The sequence below is a fragment of the Podarcis liolepis genome (assembly GCF_965112155.1).
Source record: "Podarcis liolepis genome assembly, chromosome: 16".
NCBI lineage: Eukaryota > Metazoa > Chordata > Lepidosauria > Squamata > Lacertidae > Podarcis > Podarcis liolepis.
The window spans coordinates 9,615,113-9,628,521 of NC_139567.1; the positions used below are offsets into that span (position 1 = coordinate 9,615,113).

At 46.0% G+C, this 13,409-nt stretch overlaps 1 long non-coding RNA gene across 1 annotated transcript; it reads left to right on the top strand.

Moving 5' to 3' along the window:
- Window positions 1-1,547: 1,547 nt before the first annotated feature.
- On the top strand, window positions 1,548-12,337 carry LOC310695847. Its single transcript, XR_014520283.1, has 4 exons — window positions 1,548-1,842; window positions 2,601-2,893; window positions 6,281-6,885; window positions 11,799-12,337. It is a non-coding gene; the product is annotated as an uncharacterized lncRNA (long non-coding RNA).
- The last annotated feature ends 1,072 nt before the right edge of the window (window positions 12,338-13,409 follow it).

Consider the following 13,409-nt stretch of genomic DNA (forward strand, 5'->3'; position numbering starts at 1 on the left):
ACTGAAACAAACGTCTTTCACAGCTTAGCAAAAAACATACACATACATGCGCACACACACACAGAGAGAGAGAGAGAGAGAGAGCAAGCCAGCCAGTGAGGTAGAAGGGGGGAAAGGAAAAGCGATGTTTAATACTCTGAGTAACAAGTAACAGTTCTGTTTGTAAACTAACACATTTATGTATTTACTTAATTCCTCATTTGCTAAGAGTTTGTTTGTGTGTTCATGTGGGTGTCTGAGCATGTGTGCAGAGGGAGGACGTTTGTTGCTCTGTGCTCTCCAGCCCATTAAGAGATTGGAGCTTATCTAGGTCTGGATCCACTAAGCCCTGAAGCGCAGGCTTAACTTCAAACAGAGAAGACATTCCAGCAAATTCAGCTGTCCCATTTGCGTGCTTAATTAAGAGCTCCACCACATCAACGGTGCAGGGCTGAGACAGCTGTGACATTCAGAGAAACATCAGAGGCAGCAATGGATCACAACAGTCCTGGAATCGGAGGGAGAGCCTTAGCACGTGTTAACTAAAAGCTTCCAACCCCCTCCAGACGCACCCTCAAAGATCCAGTGCAACAGTGTTCATTTCTCCCGAAGCTCACAAGAGACATATTCCATGAGCCAGGTGTTTCTGCAATGTTCTCACTGTTAGGAGAAAAGGTTGTCTTTATACAACCCAGAAACATCCAATAAATTAGCCTCCAGCAACCTGATATCCTCCAGTTGCTTTGCACTACAATTCCCATCAGGCCTAGCCAGCACATGAGCCAACTGGGGCTGATGGGAGTTGTAGTGCAAAGCACCTTGAGGGCACCAGATTCCCAAAGGCTGCAATGAATAGATTAATAATCTTCTTATTCCTTCAGGGTCTGCACAGATAGGGGATCCAAATGTAGCTCCACCCTAGGTCATTGTCTGCTTTGAGGGAGTTTGTTTATGCTCAGGGACTCTTGGACATGGTGACTTCAGGGCCTTTCCCCTCCTTGATAAGCCTCACTTTCTCCTTATTGCTGCTTCTGTTTCTGCTACCCATTCACCTGCCCAGTCCCTTTGGTCCCAATTCATGCCACCACCCAGAAGCAGAGGACATAGGAAGCTGCCTTGAACTTTGCCCATCTAGCTCAGTATTCAGTGTCTGGCAGTGGCTCCCCAGGATTTCAGGCAAGGGTCTCCTCAGCCCTATCTGGAGAGGCACGAGGGTCTCCTCAGCCCTACCTGGTTGAACCTGGGATCCTCTGCAAAGCAGATACTGTACCACTGAGCTATGGCCCTGCCCCATAAACTGAGTGGAAACTGTTGCTCCTTTTCCTTAGTCCCATCACACAGTTTGGGAGGGCAGGTGAACAGGCAACAAAGAAAGGGATGAGGCGTAGTAAGGCTGAGGGTATTAGTAATGCACTCCCTAGCAGTGGTTAAGCTAGAGCAGATGCCCAATGATGCTGACTGCTGATGCAAACTCTGTCTACACGTCTCATCCCATTATCTATTGTGCAGTCACAGTTATCCCAAGGTGACTCAGAAACAGTTCAAAGATCCTAATTACCCAGGGGCTCTTTGAACTCCATTTTGGCTACTTATGACTCATGCAACCATGAAAGAAAGAGAGAAAGATGCAATTTTGCCGAACTTTCTCTCCTTTGAAAGATGTGGTAGGGACTTTTACTGCAAACAGAACATTCAGCTGTTGATCATGAAGTCCCACTTACCAAAATATGCATAGCATAAGAAGACAGCATGATTTCTTAGGTCTGAGTGAACATGTTAATATAAGCATCTTAGTACAACAAAAAACCTTTGCTGTGTGATTGCTTTTGTAACGTATCAGAGGTGAAGGTTCTGCAAGCAAAGGTGAGCTTCTGATATATGTGTCCCAAGGACCATATCCTACAAATTCTGTGTGGTAAGTATATATGGAAATGTGTGGTGCATTATGGGATATATAACTGTAAACAAAGACCTTTCCTCTTCTGCACTGTTCTACTTCAGAGTGGTTTTTTTACCACTAAGATAGGGATGGGAAACCTCTGGCCCTCCAGAGATGTGCCAATGTATTTGTGACATATTCAGATGCGGTTTGGCCAGCAGGGGGTCTCCATTTGACTGGCAAGCATATGATGAGAATTGACAAACATGTGATGGCCATTGGCCAGGGATAATAGGAGCGATCATCCAGCAGCATTTGGTGGCAGAAACGGAATGGTGGAGCAGCAGCACTCAGCTGACCTCCCAGCAGCTGAGTCAGTGCTGCTTTTACTAGGAAGAAGGGGGGAAGCCAATCCGCCACTCCTGCCTGAGCATTTGCACATTGCTGCCCTCCTTGCTGTGTCAGGTGAGTGCCACCCCACCCCCCATCACCCGACCGTCTGGAGGGTCACAGTTTTCCCACTCCTAAAATGAGGCTTGCGCTGCTTCTATTTCGGCTAAAGAGATCTGAGAATCCCATTTGTTGTTCTCTCCTGTGGTTGATGCGTAGCACAAAATGGCCTTATCCCTGGCTGCAGCACTGAGGATGTCTTCAGGTATGTCTCATAACAGCAAGGAATTGCTGAGATGATTATTTATGACAGCTGGCTCAGTTGTAACTTGCCCGTTGCCTTTCATGACAGGGGAGGCACGAGTGTTTGCTCTTTCCACTCCAATCCTATCTGCCAAGAACATGCCAGTTCCTTTCCTCCTCCTCCCACCGCTCCCTTTCTATGTGTGATCATCCTACTCTGCCTTGGTTAAACAATGTATGTAAGGCAAAAGAAGAAACAGCTTTGATGTATGCATGTTATCCGATAACTGAATTGGAGCCTTCGATTCTTAAATGTGTGGCATTTTGATGGGGCCTATGGAATAGCAAACCAGAGGGAGCAGTGGACAAAAGATATGTGAAATGCAGGCTACAAAGGTAAACGTAATGTAAAGGACTCCTGGACGGTTAAGTCCAGTCAAAGGCGACTATGGGGCTGCGGCGCTCATCTCGCTTTCAGGCCGAGGGAGGCAGTGTTTGTCCACAGACAGCTTTCTGGGTCATGTGGCCAGCAGGACTAAACCACTTCTGACATAATGGAGAACAGTGATGGAAACCAGAGTGCACAGAAAGGCCGTTTGCCCTCCCGCCACAGCAGTACCTATTTATCTACTTGCACTGACATGCTTTCGAACTGCTAGGTTGGAAGGAACTGGGACAGAGCAACGGGAGCTCACCCCGTAGCAGGGATTTGAACCGCCGACCTTCTGATCAGCAAGCCCAAGAGGCTCAGTGGTTTACACCACAGAATTTAGCTGGATACAACTCATGTTTTTTAACTGTTTTCCCACCAGCTGTTTTCCCACTCAAAAACTCCTCCCTCCACCTGCTTATTCCATGGTGGATTTTTGGGTATGCTGTAATACTTCCATTAGAGAAACAAACTTCATTATTGCTTGCAAGTAAGGATGGGGGAGAATTTCAATCCAGTTCACATTTAAAGGTGAATCTGCCTAATTTGCACTTTCCGACATGGTACGGGGACTGAAACACAGCCGTCCTTTGAAATTTGCATTTCTCCTTATTTTGAAATGCAGTTCTCCAGCCAAGTAATTTGTACAAAAATGCATATACTAGGGTTAAGTGTGCATAAAATGCAAATATTACTGGAAATAAAATGCATTATATGGAAAATGTGTGTATATGGCAAAGCACTAAGGATATAGAACAGCACCACATATTGGCTGGAGGAGTTGCTTTTATGATCATGAAAATGAAAAATGAATAAGAAGGCAATGGCAAATATGGAGGAAGAAGAAGAAGAGGAAGAAGAAGAAGAAATCCTAAAATCGTCAAAATAATCATGTGTATTTAGTGCAAAATGTCTTGAACGTTGACCAACAATTCAAAGGCTGCAGTAAAAGTGCCCCAAAAGTATACAGCTGCTTTCAGCAGGGCTCACGTGACCTAAGGAACCAATAGGGTCCCATCTGCCCTCATATAATTGCTCACACTGGCCTGTTTCCTGAGTGCAAGCTGCTCAAGGACCATCTGAAGTCCTGCTTAGCCTCTACTGTACTGAGTTGGCAGCCTGCACAGTAAGTCAAGGTAGAGGGAACAGAGCACAGTTCTGTTATTTCATGACGCTATGCTCTCCTGGGTCAGTGTTTTGAGACACATGCTATTGCTGGGTATGTTATTTGTAATCGTATTGTTTGTTCAGTGAGTCCTCCAGCTCTGGGACTTATTGCACTGTGGTTGTAGCTGGACTTTCATGGCTTCGAAAGGGGACCAGGAGAGACACGCCTCTTCCATATTTCACTGAGATGGAAACCACATTGCTTTTCTGCAATGACTCAGTGCAGAGGCTGGCTTCCCCCTCCCCCATGCTTTTGTTTTAATTTATATTTTTTAAAAAAAAGAATTTCAAAACTGACAAGCCTGTTTGATTTCCCAGGCATTTTCCTGCCTACTGAGCTTCCTCACATGTCCACAGGCAGAATGGGGGACTGGTGAAGTCCATGAATTTTTTGTCCAAGATTGATTTGGCCTGTAGCACCATCTGAACATTTCTGCTGGCCTGAACCCACTCCCCCCCCCAATCCTTTCTGTCAAAAGACCTCCTAGTGACTCATGCTCAGAAAAAGCACAAGGCCTGGAGATTATCCCAGAAGGATTTAACCCATTTTTCAAAGCTAAACTCTGCTTAGGAAGATTATAGCACAGTTTATCCAAGAGTAAATAGTGCTTATTTCAAACTCTGACTACACAACAAGGCCTGGCTTCCTAGGGTGGCCATGCCTCCTGTTTTACAGAAGGATGTCCTCTATTTGGAGGCTGGTCAGAAGACAATCCTCTGTTTGAAGTACTGCCTGGTCCAATTCTGGCTTAAAGGTCAAGAACCATACATGGCAGGAGCTGGGGCCTAAAGATTCCTATTAGCACAGTAAGGGACGCGGGTGGCGCTGTGGGTTAAACTGCAGAGCCTAGGACTTGCCGATCAGAAGGTTGGCGATTCAAATCCCCACGACGGGGTGAGCTCCCGTTGCTCGGTCCCTGCTCCTGCCAACCTAGCAGTTCGAAAGAACGTCAAAGTGCAAGTAGATAAATACATACTGTTCTGGCGGGAAGGTAAACGGTGTTTCTGTGCGCTGCTCTGGTTCGCCAGAAGCGGCTTAGTCATGCTGGTCACATGACCTGGAAGCCGCACACCGGCTCCCTCAGCCAATAAAGCAAGATGAGCGCCGCAACCCCAGAGTCGGCCACGACTGGACCTAGTAGTCAGGGGTACCATTTTAGTCCATATGGTGCCTGACTCCCATCATCCCTTAGCTTTGGGCCAGGCAGACTGGAAAGGTCAATCAGGAGTAACTATTGTATTGCCCTTCAGATGTTCTGCACTCCTGTTATTCCCAGCCAGCAGGGCTGATGGTCAAGGATGATGAGAGTTGCAACCCCAAAGCTTCTGGTGTTGGCTACCCATGATCTAAACTAGGGTTGCCATACGTCCAGAATTTCCCGGACGTATCCGGAATACTGCAGTCAGCAGCAGCTCAATAACTTTGGCCTAAAAACACAACTCAACAACTTTTCTGTCCGGGTTTTCACTGTTTGAAATATGGCAACCCTGTCTAAAGCACGGTTTGGATGAGTATTTGAAATCCCATGAATTACCTGAGGTCTTGCTTCTTGAACTCTTGTTACTGCATTAGTAGAGTAGTGGCGGATTTGCTCTGCTTCAGATTGTTCTGTGACTCTTGATGACACATTGCACAACAAATGCAGGACAAAAATACACCAGGGTGCTATGACTGAAAACTAAACAGTGTGGCCATTCCCAAACGTTTGCAAGTGCAAACAGCGTTGAGAGTAGGATTGGGTGCATGTACCCCAATATCATCAAAAGCACAAATCATCATGAATGTTCAATAAGCATGGTATTTGAAGAAACCCTTATTCACATTTTATAGTTGAAATGGGTGGCAAGGGGCATGCATTGTATTATTTAATAGATTTTATTTTCATATATTCATATCCTGCATTTTGAGCCTAGACCCCTCTCCTGCCAGCCAGTTAGCATGACCAGTGTTGAAAACAATTCATAAAATGAGCAATCTGTCTTCTTAAGAAAGAATAACAATGAATTGGAAACATGTTTATGTCCTGTGCAATTCTACACATGTTCACTCAGACATAAGCTTCACTGTGTTCAATGGGGCTTGCTCCCAGGTAAGTGCTCATAAGATTGCAGCTGTAAGCATGCACGGGCACACACACACACATACACAAATCCCACGACAGCAGTCAGGCTTGAACTATTTTTTTTTTCAGGACCACCCAGCAACAGAACAAAATCTTGCTGACTCTGATACTGACTCTCCTTTTAGAAAAGTTGTCCTAGACATTTTTCTTTATGGAAGATGGATCACACTGAGTTGACAACCATCCAAAATTGACATGAACTGTATGGCTTTGTCTAGTGTTCAACCCGGTTATTGGTCCATATAGAGATATACAGGAAATAGTGGGATGAGCAGTAAATGTATATTGAATGGTGAACTGTATGCACAGTGAAGAAATTGCAGGACAAATTTGACCACATTCCCAACATGGCAGTCTGGCCAATGGTGATTCAACTTGCTGCAAAGTTATGCTTCATGGTCATTATATTAAAGAATTGTTAGTTTGGGTGCAGCAGCTGTATGTTTGAGTATCCGGGTATATTAAGGGTATATTAAGTCAGACCACTGGTCCTTCTTGTTCAGTATTGCCTATAATAACTGACAGTGACTTTTCAATGGTTTCAGACTGGGAATATTCCCAACCCTAGAGATGCTGGGGATTTATCTGAAAGGGTGACATATACACCATGGATTACACAGGATCATCATGAAGGAGGAGGAGGAGCACAAGACAATGGCAACTACTACAACAAAGTGAGTTGCATAAGGTTGGCACAGTCCCAGAACACAGCAGGCCTGCGCAGCTTACACAATCTGGCAGCCTGGAATGGCATCACAAACCCATTTCCATGCCTACCCAAGACTTCAGAAACAGAGGCTACACCCACAACAACACGGCAGAGGGCTTGCATCCTGCTCGGTGGGTGGGAAGCTCAACAGGCCTGAGCCACATTTGTCAAACTTTTGGGAATCCCCCGTCCTGCTTTGATGTGCCTCAAAAAGCCAGACCATCAAGGATTATTCTGCTTGCCAAGAAACAGAGCTTAGCTGGCTTTGAAAGGGCAGGCCATTGCGATAGATGAGAAAGAAGGCATGTGGGTAGAGCTTCTCTCTGTCCTATCTCATCTATCTTGGAGGTGGTTCTTCTCGATTAGGGCCTCCCCTGTCTTTCTCAAAAGCCATCTGCCGTTGTGGAGTCCAGCTCTGGTCTGTTACATGGAGCTGCCTCGTAGCAGATCAGACTATCTGTCCAGGGAGAACCATTTTGTCTACTCTGACTGGCAGCATATCTTTCAGGTCTCACACCCTGCTACCTGGTCATTTTAAGTGTGGATGCTAGAGAGAGAATCTGTAAGTAAGTGCTGCAGCACAGTAGCAGAGCAAGTTCCTTATACGCCAAAGGTCCCAGGTTCAACCCCTCCAGAAAAGGCTGGCAGGGAAAAGTTCCATCTGAAACCTTGGATATTTTCTGCCATCTCAGTGTAGACAAGGGTTGTTGTTGTTTAGTCGTGTCCGACTCTTCGTGACCCCATGGAGCAGAGCACGCCAGGCACTCCTGTCTTCCACTGCCTCCCACAGTTTGGTCAAACTCATGCTGGTAGCTTCGAGAACACTGTCCAACCATCTCATCCTCTGTCGTCCCCTTCTCCTTGTGCCCTCCATCTTTCTCAACATCAGGGTCTTTCCCAAGGAGTCTTCTCTTCTCATGAGGTGGCCAAAGTATTGGAGCCTCGGCTTCAGGATCTGTCCTTCCAGTGAGCACTCAGGGCTGATTTCCTTAAGAATGGATAGGTTTGATCTTCTTGCAGTCCATGGGACTCTCAAGAGCCTCCTCCAGCACAGAATTCAAAAGCATCAATTCTTTGGTGATCAGCCTTCTTTATGGTCCAGCTCTCACTTCCATACATCACTACTGGGAAAGTAGACAAGGGTAGGGAAGCTGTTTCAGTCCAAAGGCCATATTCCCTCGTAGGCAGCCTTCCAGGGGCCACACGCCACTGGTCGGTGGGGCCAGAGGCAATGGTCGGTGGAGTAATGAATGAATAAACTATAGTGATCAAGTAACTACAGCCTCCCCCATCCTCCTTCCAGCAAGAGGCATTATCAGAGTTCACTGGTACATTTCAGCCAGGCAAAAAGAGGGGTGCAAAGTAAAAGAAGGGGGGCTGGAGAAAGTGTGCATACCCTCCATCATGTCAAGGCAAAAAAACATGCCACGCATCTCCAGGGGCCACACTCCTGCACAAGTCACAAGATCTGCACAAGATCATGGTCTCAGAAGACGTGCTCTTTTTTTGAGGCTTCATAATCTCGTGCGAAAATGCAGGATGTCCTGATTTTATCGGGGTGACTGAGGGGTATGAGTGTGTGATCTGGGTGGGAAGAACCTCAAAGGCCATAGAGAGAGGCTTGGAGGGATGCCTGTGGCTCCTGGACTCAAGTCTAGGACTCAAGCCCCCCGGCCCGCTATGGACCAACTTGGTATCAGGCAAATGCCTATTATCAGTGGTTCCCAACCTTTCTTTCTTTCTTGTTTTGCCATACCCACCTAAGCATCTCTAAAATCCTGATGCCTGCCCCCGTGACATATAATTCTTATTATTCGAAAAGTGAGCTCCTGTTCATGTGGAGGAAGCCTAAAAGGCCATTAACTTGGTCTAAACAAACTTCCAAATTGTCCCCCTTAAAAATCAAATTGCCCCCCGTGGGGCATGTCTATCATACAAAAAAAAATTACCTTATGCTTTGCCCCGTCTGTCCTCAAGTAGAGATGGAAAGGCCTGGGGGGGGGGGACCAGAAAAAGTCGGTTTTTTTCCAAAGCCATTTTTTAGGTCCATGAGAAAAATGACAAAGAGGAAGAGCAAGAAGAAATGGAAAATGATAGCAGTACAGTAGTTCAGAAAATGAGATAGAATAAATTGCATGTATATGTTGTGTCTTCTGGTTTTGTTTTGTTTTTTTTAAAAAAAGCACTACTCAAAGGGTAGACCTTCTATGGAGCTTAAATACTGAGGTGGACCTTAACTTTATTTGCTGTTGGTGCTAAGGGGCAAATCTGATTATTTTTTATGTTGATGGTTTCTTGCTTTTTTTCTTTTCTTTTTTTCTTTTGAGGGAAAGGGGGGTGATTACCTGTTTTATTGCAAGCACAATACTTTTAGCTACACTGTGTTTCACCCAATTCATAAAACTACTCCACACTGAACTTTTTTCAGTTTTTCCAAAATTTCCATTTTCCCCAGAAGAAAAAATGTTTTCTCATGGCTTCAGAATTTCCAGAACTTTTACATCTCTAGACATGTGCCCCATGTTGGGAACTACAGGCCTATATCCTAGAATTACACTACCATCAGTTCATGCATGATGGATATATGATCATTAAAGAGTTGGAGGCGTTTGAATGGACCATTTCATTCTTAGTTTTCTTCACATAAACAGGCCAAGGGCCTAATGATTTCAAGGTAAAGCTTTTTTATATTTATTAAGACAATTCAGGGAACATTTTCAAGCCCTGCTGACATCACTGTAATAAATCACCATCTTGTCTTGCGGTAGAAGAAAAGCCAAAATACTGTCAGGTCTGATTTTTTCTGGCTACTCAAGTCTCATGAGCAAACCATGTGTTTTTAATCAACAAATCTTTGTTTTGCATTGCTGGGACCCCAGAACTCTTTAAATAGTTAGCTTTTACCAGAGGGATACTTTAAATTCAACGCGCTGCTTCCTCACTGGAAAGATTAGGAAACAGGACACCACATTACAGATTTACCAGGCTTGTCTTGGTCTTTGGGAAACTTGTTTTTGTTACAGTCCTCGATGGCCTGCAGGGCTTCCCGTTTCTTTCCTCTGGCTTAATTGGACAAGTCCTTCCCTCATCCATGTACACACACACACACACACACACACACACACACACACGTGCGCACACCCCTACCTATCAACATTTGTTGCTCATGTCATAACACGCAAATCAACCTCGGCCAAACCAGAGGGGCCCGGTTCTTCCAGCAGGAGGTGCCGAGCATGATGAGAGAGGAAATGGTTAAGTGTGGTCTGCTTTGCAAGTGAAGCAGCATAAAGCCACCGTGGGTTTTCCATTCCCAACCAAGTACTCAAAAGCAGGGGTTGGGGACCTTTTTCAGCTCAAGGGCCACATTCCATTTGCTGTAACTTCCCAGGGGCCACATGCCAGTGGCCAGAGGCCAATGTGAGCAGGAAAACAAATGCAATAGTAGGCTAGTTTACAAGCACACACACACAGCTTTCTCAATTCTTCATCCAGGCAAGCAAAAGGCATTATCTGAGTTCAAGGACACATTCCAGCCAGACAAAAACATCCAGAACACAACTCAAGGCGCCTGAGGGGTGCACCCTGAGGTGGGGGCCTGGCCTGGTGTCCTGTTCTCACTGGGCACCTGAGTAACCAGGGGACAGCAGCAGCAACACCAATGTGGGCAGCAAATAGAGCATTGTCCAGAGCCCATGTCCAGGCAGCAGGGTGTACAATGAAGGGTCAGGCAAGAGGCAAAATTGCAGCAGTCCAAAGTCAGAGTCCATGCCAGAATGATTTGCAACAAGGGCCTTGAGAGAGGCAGGGTCACAGCAATCCATGGTCAGGTTTAGCAGGGGATCCAAAAGCAGGCAGAGCCCAAACCTGAGACATAGACACTGTTCCAGCAACACTTTCAGCCAGCACTGGGTTATTTGAGCTGGAGCTGCTGGAACCATACCCCGGGCTCAGCTGACTCCAGTAAACTCCCTTCTCTCCAATGGTCTTCCTGAGACTCCGAGGAAGTCCTTGACTGTAGTCACTTCTCCAGATGGGCCAGCTTCCAATCTGGCATTTAAGGCCCTTCTTTTCCCTCGGGCTTGAGACCTATTCAGCCTCGATATCATAGCCTGAACTCACCCTAACATCAGAAGCTGAACTCATCTTCTTTGACCTTATCTCGGGACCCTGGCTCCTCACTCCCCGAGGGAGCATATTAGCATACCCCAAGGCTTGGTGTGAGGTTGGGTCTTCTGGTCCTGAGACATGACAACTGGGAAGAGTTCTGATGGCCAGATAGAGAGGGTTGGAGAGGGGCCATAAGAATTTAAGAAAATCTCTGTTCAAACAAAACAGCTTCGTAATACAGCATCCTTTTTCATACAGTGACCAACAGAGGCTTTTGAGAAGTTCATGACTGGGTCAAAAAAGACTATGGTTGCCTCTCAGCAATTGGTGTTGAGCAGCACACTGCTTTAGAGCCTCAAAGTTCATGATTAACAGCCACTGAGAGATCTACTGACAGATCTATGCATCTGGTTAGGTACACAGGGAGCTGCCTTATACGGATTCAGAGCACTGGTCCATCCAGCTCAGTATTGCGTACACTGGCTCGCAGTAGCTCTTTGGGGTTGCAGACAGGGATCCCTCCTAGTCCTACCTGAAGACACCAGGGATTGAACCTGGGATGTTCTGTGCACAAAGCAACTTCTCTACCACTGAGTTACAGCCTTTCGCAATTTGCAAGTGTGCAGCAGGCAGTTGCCAGGCTGGGCAAGATGTTCTTAGTGGACCTCTCATCATCAGTGGATCCACACCTCCTTGCCACTCTTGCTGCTGCATATTCACTTCTCTCTCTCTCTCTCTCTGGGCCCAACCTGCACTGTGTCTCCAAAGGAGAGCACCACAAATGTAGTGTCACTCAAGGAAGGAAGATGAATGGACAAGGAGAAGGTGTGGGCCCAGAAAACTTCAGGAGCTGGCAGTGGACCCCCTATATATTTATGCACCTCACTGATGCCAACTCTCCTGGCCTTTCCCCTATGAATATATCTAATCTCATTTTAAAAACCATCTAAGTTAGCAGTCGTGGCCTCATATCACTCAGTCAGGGAGGTAAGTTGACTCAAATCCTAAACCATGCCTTTATTGTCCTCCAAACCTGGGGAGGGGGGAAAAGCAATTTTTGTCTCCCAAATGCAAGGTTGTTCCCATAGGACCTTATGTTAGCCCCTCTATACTGAAAAAAGCTGTTGAGATACTGTATGATGCCATGGCAGGAACCACAGTGGCTGGCATGAATGCAATATTTAGAATCATAAAGAGAAGAGGTGGCATTTCTGTAGGAATTCCCTAGACTTTTGTTCCAAAAGAAGGAACACGTCACAATTTATGTCACTGCAGTTTAAGCTGAGCCATAGGATGAAGCTGTTAATCATTTTTACCACAGTTCAAGAAGGACACAGTTCAAGAAGCACCACAGTTCAAGAAGGACACTGACAAACTGGAACGTGTCAAGAGGAGGGCAACCAAAATGGTCAAAGGCCTGGAAATGATGCCTTATGAGGAACAGCTAAGGGAGCTGGGCATGTTTAGCCTGGAGAAGAGGAGGTTAAGGGGTGATATGATAGCCATGTTCAAATATATAAAAGGATGTCACATAGAGGAGGGAGAAAGGTTGTTTTCTGCTGCTCCAGAGAAGCGGACACGGAGCAATGGATGCAAACTACAAGAAAGAAGATTCCACCTAAACATTAGGAAGAACTTCCTGACAGTAAGAGCTGTTTGACAGTGGAATTTGCTGCCAAGGAGTGTGGTGGAGTCTCCTGCTTTGGAGGTCTTTAAGCAGAGGCTTGACAACCATATGTCAGGAGTGCTCTGATGGTGTTTCCTGCTTGGCAGGGGGTTGGACTCGATGGCCCTTGTGGTCTCTTCCAACTCTATGATTCTATGATTCTATGATTTTAGCCTCCATCTTATATGGAAGATGGTCTATATGGCTCACCCATCTAACTTGTTCTTCCTGTGGCTGTCTACTTTTAATACATCAGTTTTTTTTCATATTTAAGGAGAGCCTTTCCAGATGACCAAACAAAACAAAACAAACCCCTACTTCTGACTGCAGCCTCCAGAGATATTAGCTGGCCTCTAGAAGAGCTGGCGTTTATCTAGTTCTCTGGTTATATACTGGGGGAGGCAGGGGCTCTACATTCCAGACTCTGGTTTCAAGGTCATAATGAAACGGGAGATACCTGGATCTTCTTTCATGCCCCTTCAGATAGTCTCCTCAGCTTGCTTGTAAACGCAGCATGTTCTGCCCACTTGGCACACAAATGTCAAGGCTGAGAATAAATTTGGAACACAACCCCATGCAAGCACATGGGTGATAGTCATGGGGTGACTCAACATTCACTGAGCAGGCACAGCTAAGGAAAATGTGCACGATGACCACCAACCCAAAAACATTTATGGGAACACAAGAGGAGCAGCATGCAGTGCCCCCGGACT